The sequence below is a fragment of the Archocentrus centrarchus genome, chromosome 11 (genome assembly GCF_007364275.1).
Source record: "Archocentrus centrarchus isolate MPI-CPG fArcCen1 chromosome 11, fArcCen1, whole genome shotgun sequence".
NCBI lineage: Eukaryota > Metazoa > Chordata > Actinopteri > Cichliformes > Cichlidae > Archocentrus > Archocentrus centrarchus.
In genome coordinates this window covers 28,351,940-28,366,333 of record NC_044356.1, presented here as the reverse complement: position 1 = coordinate 28,366,333, position 14,394 = coordinate 28,351,940, and the positions used below count along the sequence as shown (strand labels likewise).

At 42.5% G+C, this 14,394-nt stretch overlaps 1 protein-coding gene across 4 annotated transcripts in view; it reads right to left on the bottom strand.

Annotated features, from left to right (window-relative positions):
- LOC115788113 (CMP-N-acetylneuraminate-beta-galactosamide-alpha-2,3-sialyltransferase 1-like) overlaps positions 1-12,654 on the bottom strand; it is a 41,105-nt gene extending 28,451 nt beyond the window's left edge. For all 4 annotated transcript variants that reach the window (XM_030741025.1, XM_030741027.1, XM_030741028.1 and 1 more), the window contains exon 1: positions 12,523-12,654. The gene's annotated coding sequence lies outside the window, so the exon portion shown is untranslated. The remainder of the gene's footprint in view (positions 1-12,522) is intronic.
- Between the last annotated feature and the right edge of the window lie 1,740 nt (positions 12,655-14,394).

The window sequence follows — 14,394 nt, the reverse complement described above, 5'->3', positions numbered from 1 at the left end:
TTGTGTTTGTATATTTCTGAGTACTAGTAACTTTTTGCAACAGAGCTTGCTCATCACCATGTATCATTTGGACAGTTTGATTTTATTTGGACTCATACTTAATCTCAGCACAGGCTTTCCTAAGACTGAGAGTCAGGCTTTCAAAAGAATTTTGTCTGGGTCTTTAATTAATTAATACGCTGGAATGGATGATTGTGGCTACTCCTCCTCCTCGACCTGTGCTTTGAGCATTTTGACAGTGTGACTCAAGGGTGTTGATTCATTTAAATTAAATCCTGCTGTAACCAGGATTCTGTAAGGCAGAATAAATCAATATGTTGATCAATTATTAAATCATTTACTAACAGGGACTTGGAAGAGAGAGACCTAATGTTTAATAATCCAAATGTAATCATTTTATTCTTAGGTGCAATGAATGATTTGGTGCAATAAATGCTATATTATTTATTGTTTTTACATTTTTATGCTCAAATTGTTTTTTGCTGATTTTAGCTTTGTTTTATTTGGTGGTCTTGGAGCAGGCACTGTCTTCATGTGGATGAGGTTTTGGGGGGATGGCAAGAGGAGAGAGACTGCAGAGAGGCACATAATACTGCAAGTCTGCTTCCTGGTCTCAACCCTGAGTAGTCAGGTTTTAGGAGGGTTAATAAATTTGGCCAGATTTCTAGAAATGAGAGCTGCTCCATCCAAAGTGGGATGGATGTCATCTCTTCTAACAACCAGGTTTTCTCCAGAAACTTTCCAATTATCTATGAAGCCCATGTGGTTTTTTTGGACACCACTCAGATAGCCAGCGATTCAAGGAGAACAAGCGGCTAAACATGTCGCTCCTGGTCTTATTGGGGAGGGGCCCAGAGAAAACTATAGAGTCTGACATTGTTTTTTCAAAGTTACACACGATTCAACATTAATTTTAGTGACCTCTGATTGGTGTAACCGGCCTTAGCCAGCAGTTTCAAATTTCCATGAATGTCGCCTGCTCTGGCCCCTGGAAGATATTTGACTATGGTCGCTGGCGTCGCTACATTCATGTTTCTCAATACAGTGTTGCCAATAACCAGAAGAGACAGGAGAAGAAGCCATTCTGATAGTGTTGGCTAAGAGGTAGGCTACTAGGTGTGCTAAGCTAGCAAATTTCTAAAAACAAAGTGAATAATGTGAATACAGGTGATTCAACAAAGAGTGTGCTCTAGATAAAGCAGGTGAAGATTACATTTAAATATGTCGTTATCCAGATAAATCGAGCTATACAGATTAAACAGCTAACAGATAGCAAAACACCACTGTGTTCCGAAACAGGAACATGAAGTGATACAATACCGCAGTGAGAGCCAACACCGATTTAGCAGTGTGCATTCTATCCCCCTCAATGCTCCTTACTAGGAAGTCTTGCCTTCTCCCCCCATCTGGAGAGTTCCTGAATAAAGACCTTTACACCAAACAATAGAGATAACTCCAAGCTCTTTCCAACCAGTTCTGGAGGTGAGAGTATTTGCCCATGTTACAGCAAAGGCAGACATGGACTGAATCACGCAGAAATCTCCAAGTTGGTGACCTAGTTCTGCTCAAAGATAAGCAGGTTGGATGTAACAGCTGGCCCATGGAAAGGGGTGCTGCAACATTTCCAAACAAGGACAATCGAGTAAGAAAGACTGAAGTAAAGGCATGGGATCAAGGCTCTGTAAAGACATTTACACGCCCAGTTACAGAAGTTATTCTCCTCATGCCAAAGGACTAAATGTGTATTGTATTGTTTAGTATAGTGGCCTCACAAGGCCAGGTGGGGACTGTGTTGCCCTTAAGGCATTTCTCTGAATAAATAAGTTCATAGGTTTAAACAAATAATTCTAAAAATATTTCTGTTATTGAGAATGATTACAAGGCATTTAGATGAACAATTTATGCTTCATGTAAGTTTTTGTTAGAAAATGTTATCTGTAAATTCTACTTCCGGTTCCAGCCCTGCACTTGTAGTTTTTGCTTGTCAGCAAAAGATCCACATGCAAGAGGCAGTATGGAAATGTGATTGGATGCCATCCACACTGAATTATCAGGCAGGAATGCTGTAAGTTGCAATTATTGAACAGCTTTGGGATTTAGGAATGGTGTGGCAAGCAGGGTGGACCCAAATGCAGAACTCCAAGGCAGACTGAACTAAAAAGTTTTTTTTTTTTTTAGATAACGTGAAACAACGCAGAGAAATGGCACTGTAACAAAACTCAAACTGCATAGAAATCAGAACAAAACCACACCTCCATGAGGGTGGACGCAACAGAGAACAGTACAAACCCAGGGGCTTAAATACACACAGGAGATGGGAGACAAGAAACAGCTGGGGAACACAGGGCACAAGTGAAACAAATCTAACAAATTAAAACAAGGGAAGCAAAACTAAACATGGCACATAAGAACACTGGACTGTAAAACTAAAACAGGAAGTAACTAAACAAGAAAACTGATAAACACAATCAGAGATATAATTTAAACAGAACAAAACAAACTCAAAACACTGTTTTTGAGTTCCTTTTTGTTTAGTTCTGTTTTGTCGTATTTTTGGGTTGTTTCTTATAGTTTGGTTTTCTCAGTTTGTTGTTTCTTTGTGTAATGTCTGATCCCCTTTGTCATGTTTTCTGTGTGTTATGTTGGTCACTTCCTGTTTTATTTTGGTAGTCTCGTGCTCCTTGTGTGTTGTGTTCAATTTGCTTCCCCTGTGTTATTAGGTTCATTTGTTTCACCTGTTGTTCCCTTTTGTTTCCACTCTCCCTGATTTCTTTGTGTGTATTTAAGCCCTCAGTTTTCCTCTGTTCTTGGTTCATGTCCTTGTCATTGTATACATCCAGGTGGATGTGTCTGCTGTGTCCTTTAAGTTTTGTATTTTGAGTTTTTCGGGTTTTTGTGTAGCTGGCTCCTGACCAGCCATGTTTCAAGTATATATAAAGATTAAGTACAACTTCAGCTCTCGCCTTCTGTGCTGCTCTGAGGTCCTCCCTGCCTTGCTAGCCGCAGCGACCGTAACAGACATAGACAGGGGCGGTTCTAGGGGCGGGGCCACAGGGGCATTGGCCCCATCTGAAATCTGATTGGCCCCCTGAAGTGCCCCTGTCCTGTCACTCATCTGTCCTTCGCCCGAGAGCGAGGATCACATTATAGGTGGATGCAATTCCATGCCGAAACACCAGTAGCGCTAATGAGCCAAAACAGAATGCTCAGCGTGAATAAAGCTTGTGGAAGAAAAAGAAGATTTGAACGATCTCGCGGAGAAACCTTTTTAACCAACAACCAGTTTACATTTTGAGGAGTTTGTTGGTAATGATAAGTCATAAATCCCTTTTTACTTACAGCTGTCACATAGCATAAGTCTGACAAACATTAATTTAAGAAGCAAAGTTAGTTGCCCTACTTGTGTTTGGACATGAACGTTTCGCATTTCGCTAATTCATGTACTTCTTTGTAATTTGCATTTGTGTGTTGACATTAACTGTAATGTTTGGCAGTGACAGAGAAAAATATGAAAAGAAAGGGTCAGTCTCAGGTAGGAATTCAGCAGTTTTTGAGCAAAAGAGTGAGTCTGCCAGCTGAAAATGAGTAGGGTGAGAGGAGGGAGAGAGCAGCAGAACACAGTAGACCAGAGGCTGGTCAAGAGCAGGACACCTCCAGTCCCTTTTCATCAGTTCAGAAATCATTTAGGGAGAGCAACAACAGTTAATGCTGTAATGTATGAAATGTCTGATATTATTATTTAGTGAAATGGCACATTTCCTCCTTACATTTGGTGATAAGATTTACCATAACTTTAATGTAATGGCTTTCATTTTTATTGGTCCGTATATCACCACATCTACCACAAATACTTGGCCCCTCTATGAATACTGTGGCCCCCTTGATGGCCCCTTACTCAGAAAAATCCTAGATCCGCCACTGGGCATAGACATATATATATATATATATATATATATATATATATATACGTGGACGCGTTGACTGGGTTAGCCTGCTGATGTTACATAAATGTGTGTCCGCCATATTGGAGGAGGCAAAGCTGCGCTGTGAACTAATACAAGTAAATGGACTGAACTTCATAAAGCGCCTTTCTACAAAGTTATTTAAGTTAATGCATTCATTCACACATTCAAATATGCACTAATATACACTGGGAAACTGTTAGGCACAAAAAAAAAATATTTTCAAAATGTTAGAATGGCCAAATATGATTAAAAACAATTCGTCAGTCTTACCTGTGAAAGGTAATCCCATGTGATCCCATTTTGACTGTAAAATGGTTTGAACAACTCCATACAGCACAAAAGTGCAGCATGTCTCTCATGTTATGTTGGCCGTTTTTGTCCCCTACAATATGGCGGCGATGTTGATGTATGAGTCAGCGCTCAATGCAGCGTCTAGGTGTATATGTCTATGGTGACAGGACCATGACAAGCTTAAACTGATGACTTTGGATCATACCTGTCAAGTCTCCTGTTTTGTCCGGGAAACTCCCGCCGTCGTCCCATATTTTTATTTTCCCGTAAATTTCCCTCACACTGTGAGACTCGCTCAACCCTTCATATGCGAGTCTGCTCAGACTTTTGACTGGCACTGCATTTTGTAATCTATAGTGCGATTAAATATTAATTTAAAAATCAGGATTCTCTGAGTCTAGTGATGCCCCACCTGTAAATAGCCAGCCACACTACAGTTTAAAAGCCAAATAGCCTACCAGCTAATGCTGTTTACGTTAGATACCTGACATCTCGGTATAAACAATGGAAGATAAATAACTTTACCTGATATAATATGGGCGCTTCAAACCTGAACATTTCTGATCCTGTCCTCAGTCCTGAGCGTATCCTCAGTCCAATTTTTATCAGTACATTTGATGGCTTGCAACCACAGATGCCTCTGTTTTCTCTCAAACAGCCGTGATCCCATGGGATTTGGTACAACTTCAGTCCACTTTTGGTAGAGTAGAAATTCTGACAGCCAAACACGCAACAGCCACACATTTTGATGCTGATATCACTTTTAAATCACGTTTAAACGCTCCACAGTCTTCTTGTTCTTATTGATTTGGAGGAGCAGTTCACTTCCATTGCCAAAATGTGCACACATCCTTTGATGACGTGGGCTGTAAAAGGGTCTATAATAATTTTTAAAAAGTAGTCCTGTGCTGCTCCAAACTGAATTCTGTCACTAGCCTCGCAAGAACTGCCACCTGCAGTATCCTGGGTGGCAGTTCTTGTGAGGTTAGTGCCGACAGCTGGAACCGACCTGGAAAAACAACTGGATCTCGGTTGGGCTCAGTGTTGCCAACTTAGCGGCTTTTTTTTTTTTCCCAAAAAGCGACTAGCCACCACATTCTCGCCGTGTTTTGTGTACATAAAGCCTTCTTACTGCGTCCTTTTGGCATCGGCCAGCCCTCCCTCACTTTGACTCCACCCTCCAACCCCCGAACCTTCACCTAAACACTGAACCTGCCTCCTGCCTACCTGCTTCCCCTGCTCCCACCCCTTGCTTCAGCCTTTATCAACCTTCCCTTACGAAAATCCACTATGGTTAACTATGGTTTTTATGCAGTAATCATGGTTTTACTATGGTGGCTGGTAAAACCCTATCACCACCTCCTCGCGGTGCCGGCTGGAGTCCAACCAACGGTGAAGGTCTTCAACACCAGGTGGAGCGACGCATAGGTTGAAGTATTCGCAGTCACATCATGGATATGTCCGTTCAAGCTTCGGTGAGAACAGCTAGGGCGTCCCCCGGAGGCGACACGCGTCGCCTTGCCTGAACGCCATGACAAGTCAGCAAGGGCTCCGCTGACTAAAGAAGTCAGCCCAACTTCGAATCAGTACCATCAACATCGGTACAATGACCGGAAGAAGCCACGAACTGGCCGCATCACTCAAGAACCGCCGCATCGACATCACGTGCATGCAAAAGACAAAGTGGAAAGGAGCGAAGGCCCGGGACACCAGTGAAGGCTTCAAGCTCTTCTACAATGGTGCCAACTCGGCTCGGAACGGCATGGGAATCATCGTCAGTGAGAAGCTCAAGGACAGTGTGGTCGAAGTGTGCCGAGTGTTGGACTGGCTCGTGTCAATCAAGATTGACTCGGGCGAAGTGGTCTTGCGAGCAATCTCCTGCTACGCCCCGCAGACCAACTGCACTGACGAGGAGAAGGACGAATTCTGGGAGGAGCTGGATGCTCTGATACAATCGATCGGACCCGAAGAACACCTGGTGATCGGTGGAGACCTCAAAGGCCACGTCGGCTCCACGAGGGAAGGCTTTCATCAGTGCCATGGGGGCCAAGGCTACGGCGCCCGCAACGACGATGGTCAGCGCATCCTGGAGTGTGCCGAAGTGCATAATCTTGCTATTGTCAACACCTTCTTCAGGAAAAGAGCGTCGCACCTGATCACATACAGCAGCGGAGGAAGGTCAACCCAGATCGATTACCTACTCGTCTGGCGTCAGGATCTCAAACTCGCCATAAATGTGAAAGTGATTCCATCGGAATCAATCGGACCACAACATTGCCTCCTCGACTTGGACGTGCGCCTTGACCTCGGCCAACACCACAAGCCCTGCATGACCTTGGGATCGAGAATCAAGTGGTGGCATTTACCGGAATGCAAACAACAACTCGCCAACACCATTGGCAACTTTGTAGTGGACTTCGACCAGGCGGTCGATGACCACATGGCAGTGTGGTCATGTCTGACCACACTGCCATGTGGTCAGACATGGCAGTGCGGATCCACGGTGCAGCGGAGGAACTTATGGGACGAACGAAACCGGGCAGGAAATTTATCAACAAGCAAATTTGGTGGTGGAACGAAGAAGTGCAACAAGCGGTCAAGTAGAAGAAGGTGGCCAAGAAAGCATGGTTTGCTTCCCAGGACCCTGCCGATCGCCAGCGATATTGGGACCTCAAGTTGGTGGCGAAGCGAGCAGTCGCGGCGGCCAAAGCCACCCACTAACAGCGCCTCTACAATGAGTTGAATACTCCGGAAGGGGTGAAGAAGATCTACCGACTGGCTAACTTCCACCATCAGGCCACGCTGGACATTGGCCAAGTCAAGAACGTCAAGGACGAGCAACATCGAACACTCTGGGAGCCATGCGAAATCCTGCAGCATTGGAACACCTACTTCGCCAAGATGTCCATTGAGGAATTTCCCCACCTTTCAATCGTTTCCGCCGATCCCGTCCCTGGTCCCGTCCCGGCGATCAGCACAGCCGAAGTCGAAGCTGCCACAAAGAAGATGAAAAATGGTAAAGCGCCAGGACCTGACGACATTCCCGCGGAGGTATGGAAGCTGATGGGACACCAGGGTGATGCATTCCTCACCAGCCTTTTCAACCGTATCATCAAAGACGGAGTCGCCCCCAAGGCCTGGCTGACCAGCACCACAGTGCCCATCTGGAAGGGCAAGGGCGACGTCCTGGAATGCTCCAATTATCGACCCATCCGCCTCCTTTGCCACGCCATGAAGATCTTCGAACGAGTCATCAATGCCCACCTTTGCAAGATCATCAAGACCACACCCAATCAATGCGGTTTCTTCAAAGGCCATGGAACAACAGACGCCATCCACGCGGCCAGGCTACTCGTCGAGTGCCACCAGGAAAAGAACCTGCCTATCCACATGGTGTTTCTGGACCTGGAGAAAGCCTTCGACCGAGTGCCCCACGACCTAATTTGGCACGCCCTGCGCTCCCACGGAGTGCCCGAGGCCTATGTCCAGTGGATCCTGCTGCTCTACCAAGACGTCAGCAGCACCCTCCGATGTCCAGCGGGAACCTGACCACCATTCCCAATCACGGTGGGAGTACACCAGGGGTCGTCCCTGTCCCTGCTTCTGTTCATCCTGTGTATGGACACACCGACCGCCAATCTCCAACACCCCCACCCATGGACACTACTGTATGCAGATGACGTGGACTTAGCCGACGAAGCCCGATGACAACTGGAGGCCCAAGCGCAGCAGTGGGACGCACGGCTGAGTGAGAATGGGATGCGTCTGAACACCGTGAAGACCGAGTACATGGAGTTTGGCGAGCAGACCGATGGGACCATCAGCATCAACGGCGTGCCCCTGAAGAAGACCACGGAGTTCAAGTACCTTGGATCCATCCTCAGCAGTGATGGCGGCACAGTCCCGGATGTCCACGCCCAAGTCAGCGCGGCCTGGGCCAAGTGGCACCAAGTGACAGGCGTACTCTGCAACCGCAAGATGCCCAAGCGTCTCAAGAGCAAGATCTACAAGACCATCGTACGCCCCATCGCCCTCTACAGTTGCGAGTGCTGGCCTGCAACCGCACAACATGAGCAAGCACTACACAGAATGGAGATGAGGATTCTCCGCTGGAGCCTGGGCTTGACACTGCATGAACACACGATGAACGAGGATGTCCGAAGATGGATGGGTGTGGACCCGATCACCGACAAGATGCGAGTAGCACGCCTTCGATGGTACGGACACGTCGTCCGGAGCGATGACAGCTTGGTGGCCAAGACTGCGATGCACCTCAGCCTGTGCGGGAAAAGGCCCCAAGGATGGCCAAAGAAGTGGTGGCTCGACCAGATCAAAGAACATATGAAGCACGTCGGCGTCGCCCCCGAAGTCACCCTAGATCGCGCCAAGTGGAGACGAGCGTGCAAACACGCGGACCCTGCGACTTAGCGGAAATAATGCCAGGAAGAAGAAGAAGATGGTTTTACCATGGTAAAACCATAGTTAACCATAGTGGATTTTCGTAAGGGTCTGAGACAGCCGACAGCGAGTTTTCTTACACAAGTTGGCAACAGTGGCCCAGATAAAAGAGGAGGGTTGAATATAGCTAGCAGTCGCACCCCACAGTGTTTTCGTTAAATTTGATATTCTATCGTTAAACAATACAGGACAAAATTGATCTATGTAATGTGGGTCTAGGCAAAGCATTAAAGTTATTAAGTTATTTCATAAAGTGCATTTGTAGTTCTAAACATATTTAGGGTGTTTTTTATACACTTCTTGTCTCTCCAAAGATAATATCTCTCCTACATCCTCGATTGCAACTACATGCAAATGACCAATTATGCAAATTAGGCAATGATGTTACTTCTATTTTCAGCGGCGGAAAATTTCACGTATTTTTAAATACAAAACTTGACAGTTATGCTTTAGATATTACTGCTTATTTTGCAGAAATATTATTTTAGTGAGCTTGATGCACTTTATTTGTGTAATCCTGTCTCCGTGTTGAGACTAAGTGTTTTTTCTGTCATTTCAGTTTGGTGTCACCAGCATCCTTATTGAAAACACTACATACTTATCTGTTTCAGGATGCAGAAAACAGAACAAACCTGCATAAGATTTATAGGGGAACTGCTTCTTAATTATTTGTAATAATCTATGATTGCTGAGCTGTTGAGCCATACTTCTAATTATCATTCATTTAACCTTCTCTTTGCTCACTTATTTTTTCACTTGTAACTCTTTTAATGTTTTGTATTTTTCTCATTTGCTATTTTTTGTTTGTTTTTTCTTTGCTGTAAAATGCACTTTGCAGTTCTGTAAAAGTTTTATTATTATTATTATGCTTTATTTTATTATTCTTGCTGCAGAGACAATCATGCCAGTCCACAGCAAACATTTGATGACTAATGGGGGCCCGCAAGCAAAACTGGTGACAATACAATTAAATCTTTTTCACAGCAAATGTCTAAATAAAAAAGGCCTTTTGTGTCTTTGTTTGAAATGGGCTTTATATGTAATTAACCATAAGCAGTTTTTGAATGTAAATTCTTGCCAGTGTTCCATATTTTTTGCAGTGAAATTCTGGCAACTATAGCTGCCCTGTTGATTTTTACAATAAAGTACTGTAATGTATCATACAGTTGTATCAAGGAATGTAATTAGGTTTATCTAATTTAGGTTTAAAATCTTTTGTATTTATAATTGTTTACCATGAAAAGAACATTTGTAAACTGTGTTATCTACAAATAAGCCTAAAATAATGTCTGATACATATTCACCATATATTTTACAGTGAAGTCCTAGCAATCACAGCTGCCAGTATTTTACTGTAAATTTAACTGTTTTGTGTGTGTGTGTGTGTGTGTGTGTGTGTGTACCCTAGGAGATTATTTTCAATTAAAAGCTGACATTATTTTTTTTAAAAAAGGAGCAAAAGTTTGGTCTCAGTTTAAACAGCAGTCCTACCATTATTTAATGCTTCAATCTTAAATATGATCAATTTTTTCTTTTTTCTTTTTCTTTTTTCTTTTGGGGGAGGGGGGTGGGGGGGTCTTGTTTGTTTGTTTGTTTGTTCTTTAACCTGTCTTGTCTGGCAGCTTAAGCAAGAAAGTCCCAGAGAACTGCCCGATGCTAATGAAAACAATCCTATATGTTTGTGACCTTGCTACGTGGCCATGTGTCCCAGTGTTTTAACTGCAGTGCCAGCCAACAAAACCCCCCTTTTTTTCACTTTGTTTATTCCATCGATTCTGATGGTTTCAGCAATTTCGTTTCAGGAATTTGTGAGTCCTCATTTGGATGCTTTGCTTTTTATTCTTGATTTTTATTCTCTCACTGATAAACTGACAAACTGCAGCAAAAAAGTAGCTCAAAATTCCCAGGAGGCAATGTTGAACAGGCCAATCACAATCGTTCTGGGCTGCATGGATGCCACAGAACAGATAGATTTACATACATAGACGGTGTGGCCTGTTGCTGCAATATGTCAACGTGTCCATCATATTGGGTGTGGCAGATCTGTGCTGTAAACTAACACAAATAAATGGACTGACCTTTATAAATCGCCTTCTGCAAAGCTCTATAAGTGAATGTGTCTCATCAGAGCCAGCCCCAGCCTTTAAGGGGCCCTAAGCAAAATTTGATTTGGAGCTGACTTATGTCACTTCATTGTCCAGCCTAACTGTTATTAATGCTGGAAGGTTAAAGTTGAATATAAATTTTTGGGGGATGAATTACTGTTTCAGACTGATGTGCATAAGCCCACTGAAAAACAATGTATTTCAATATGATACACATGGTAAAGCTATGTCATGTCCATGACAGTGAGGAGATTTGGACAAGTATCTATACATGCCATATCCAATCTAAAGGGCATAGACTTTTTAGAAAATATGTGATTTAGGGTGTTTGATCTGCTCTTGGACATATTGAACATTCTGTTTTCATCCAAAAGATGTTTAGTTTTGAATGACTACTCACCTGATTACAGACTAGTAAAGAACCCTGAGATATATGAGTCATAATTTTGCAGTGTGGCAGGCAGGATAAGGACCCAAACACAGGACTCGGTATGGAAAATGTGAACTCAAAAATACACAACTTTATTTCTGGATGCACATCAAGTACAAGGGAACTAGAAAACCCAACTGGAGCAAATAAGTCAGCAATTAGAAATAATAAGGGCTACTCTGAACCAGGAAGCACAGGTCCTAAGTGAAGAACAGGTCGACACAGACGATAAACACGAGGTAATCAGGGAGATAGCACACATCAGGGAGCACCAGCCTCTGGATTCTGATGCACATCTGCAAGTCAGAGGTGCCAAAAGTCTAAGAGACAAGCGTTTGCTGTTCAGCAACGTACTGCTCGATCTTGCAGTAACTTCAGTTATCTATGGGATAGTTTCTCTGATGCCACAAAACACGTATTTCCAGTTTGAGAAAAATTACGGCCGTTTTCCCGTTTCATATTCTTTGCGAATTTATGTATTGGTTTCAAATGGAATAAAAGAAATCTAATTAGTTTTACACTGTATGGATTTGTAGTTTAAAATGAAAATGAAAAAAAAAAACAAAAAACAAAAAACGAACCGTTTTTCGTTTTTTTAATCTGTTTTCAAAACGGAAAGAACGAATGACCAAACAAATACACGGACCAGACAGCAACCGCTTGTCCCATAGACCATTTCTTCGTAGCCAGAGCATTTAAAGGCTTTCTCAGCGGCTTCGGTGGTGTTCTTGATGACTCTGCTCCTCCCGCTGAGCGCTCTGTGCAGTGAGTGCCCCGCAAAACCTAGACAGCCTACTTCAATGGGCATACACCTTCCAGCCGTGTTCACGACACCATGTCACTAATTGCACCCGGTGTGTATTGCACTTTAGGTTACGTTGTAGCATTGGATCGGAGCCGTTTCGGTAGCCGCTCATGCGAACTTTGGGGTTGGTGGAGTTTTCCCCTTGAGAAGTGTTCCGCACATTTCGCCATCACCCACAAGACTTTAATTTCATGTGAAATTTTTATGATGAAATAAAACTGTACCATCTGATAAACGTATAGAATTATATCTGAGGTCAGAAATGGGATGCCATGAAATTCAAAAAGTACATTCATCACAAAGAAACATCACCTGGCACGAGAAGGCATCGTTTTTATAATTTTTGCTAACAATTTCCAAAATCTGTCTAGGAGAATGAACCTGTTGGTTGGATTAAAAAAAATGAAACTGTTTAAAAATGAAGGATATATATAGTTAATCAGTAAGCTTATTTTTTTAATGCCTTACCTCATTTCAAAGTGCGCCCAAATCTACCTCAACTATGTGAGTACAAATGCCCGACAAGGAACCACTAAGCCACACTAAGACGAAGAATAGTATGTCTGTGATAACCTAAAGACAAGAGATGTATGAGCTTTTTATTCTTGGAGAAAAAACAGAGAGAGAGAGAGAGAGAGAGAGAGAGAAAGAGAGACACAGAAGCAGACAGAGAGAGAGAGAGAGACACACACACACACACACACACACATACAGAGCGAAAGGTATAAATGTGAAAGAGATGAGATTTGATGAGGGTGGATTGTTTTTTTAACGACTTGAGATGATCACTTAGCCAGATGAGTAACATGTTAAGCAAGTACAACTGTCAGGTTATTATATAAAACAAGATGAGATAATGTCACATGCACAGTTAGACACAGTAAAATGAACAGTGAAATGTATTTTTGCAGCCAAAAATAAGTAGTAAAAAAAAAAAAAAAATCAAGAACAATAATTTTACTTGCACTTTAGCCAATCAAGTTTTTTTTTTTTTTTTTTGGGTGGGGGGGGGTGGGGGACTGACGACCAGCACTTGGGTGCTCATATATTCACAAAACATAAATTCGCCCCAACTTCCTAGGGTGGGTAGATGTGGATGGATGTGCATCTGTGTATTTGTCACAGTCTTTGTGGTTGTATTTGGGAGGGCCAGTCTGTGTGTGTGTGTGTGTGTGTGTGTGGTGGTGGGGGGGCATGTGGGTGTGTGTGAGTATATATATATATATATATATATATATATATATATATATATATTAAATCAATTGCTAAAATAATCAATAGTTGGAGCTCTAAAGAAATTTGCAACATACCATAAGCCAGTGCATCACCTTCTCACATAGGAGCAACAGGATTCAGGTGATAGAGCGATTGCTGTAAGTAAGTAAGTAAAGTTTATTTATATAGCGCTTTACACAGACAAAAGTCACAAAGCGCTATACAATAATTAAAACACAATATCAAAAAACCCCCCAAAAAACCCAGATAAAACGCCATGTTAAAAATATAACATTACCATAGTAAAAGAAAAAGAATAAAACTAAAGTCAACAGAAAGCCTGGTTAAACAGAAAAGTTTAACTATTTTTTAAAAGCCATCACAGGGTCAGCTAAACAGAGCTGGAGTAGTAAACAGTTCCAGAACTTTGGCAGCACTGCCTGAAAAGCTCTGCCCCTCCCTGGTCCTTAGCCTTATAAAAGATCAGATTTGTATCGGTATCGGCAGATATCCAAATGTAAAATATTGGTATAGGTATGGGACATAAAAAAGTGGTATCGTGCCATTACTGCTTTAAACTGAGTCTTTTGTCAAGTTTTTATAACACAATAGTCACTCTTGCACCTTGAATCTTGCACCTATGAAAATACTAAAGTATGAAAATACTAAAACTAATGAAAACTAAACAAAAACTAAGCATTAAACCAAAAATAAAAACTAATAAAAATGAGCCAAACCGCTCTGAAAAATAACTGAATTAGAAAAAAAGTTAAAATGAACTAAAATAAGCTATACTGTAAAATCCAAAACTATTATAACCCCGAGAAACACTGAAAAGCAAAACACTTGCCCAAATCAAAACGAGGGTGAAACAAAAGCAAACTAAAATGAAGGATATACAGACAAGAAAATGCGAGCTAAACCACATACAGTCAAAGTGGGTGACACTGTTCGCAGACCTGAGCATGTTTTCAAAGGATCTTCAAGATTTACGGAATCACAGACTGTCATGAAGAAAGGTGGACAAAACACATACTTAGTAAATGACAGACACAAGTGGAATGCTTCAAACCTTGCACACTTTCCAAAGAAGCCTTAACTGTTTCAGAAAAAGACAATGACACT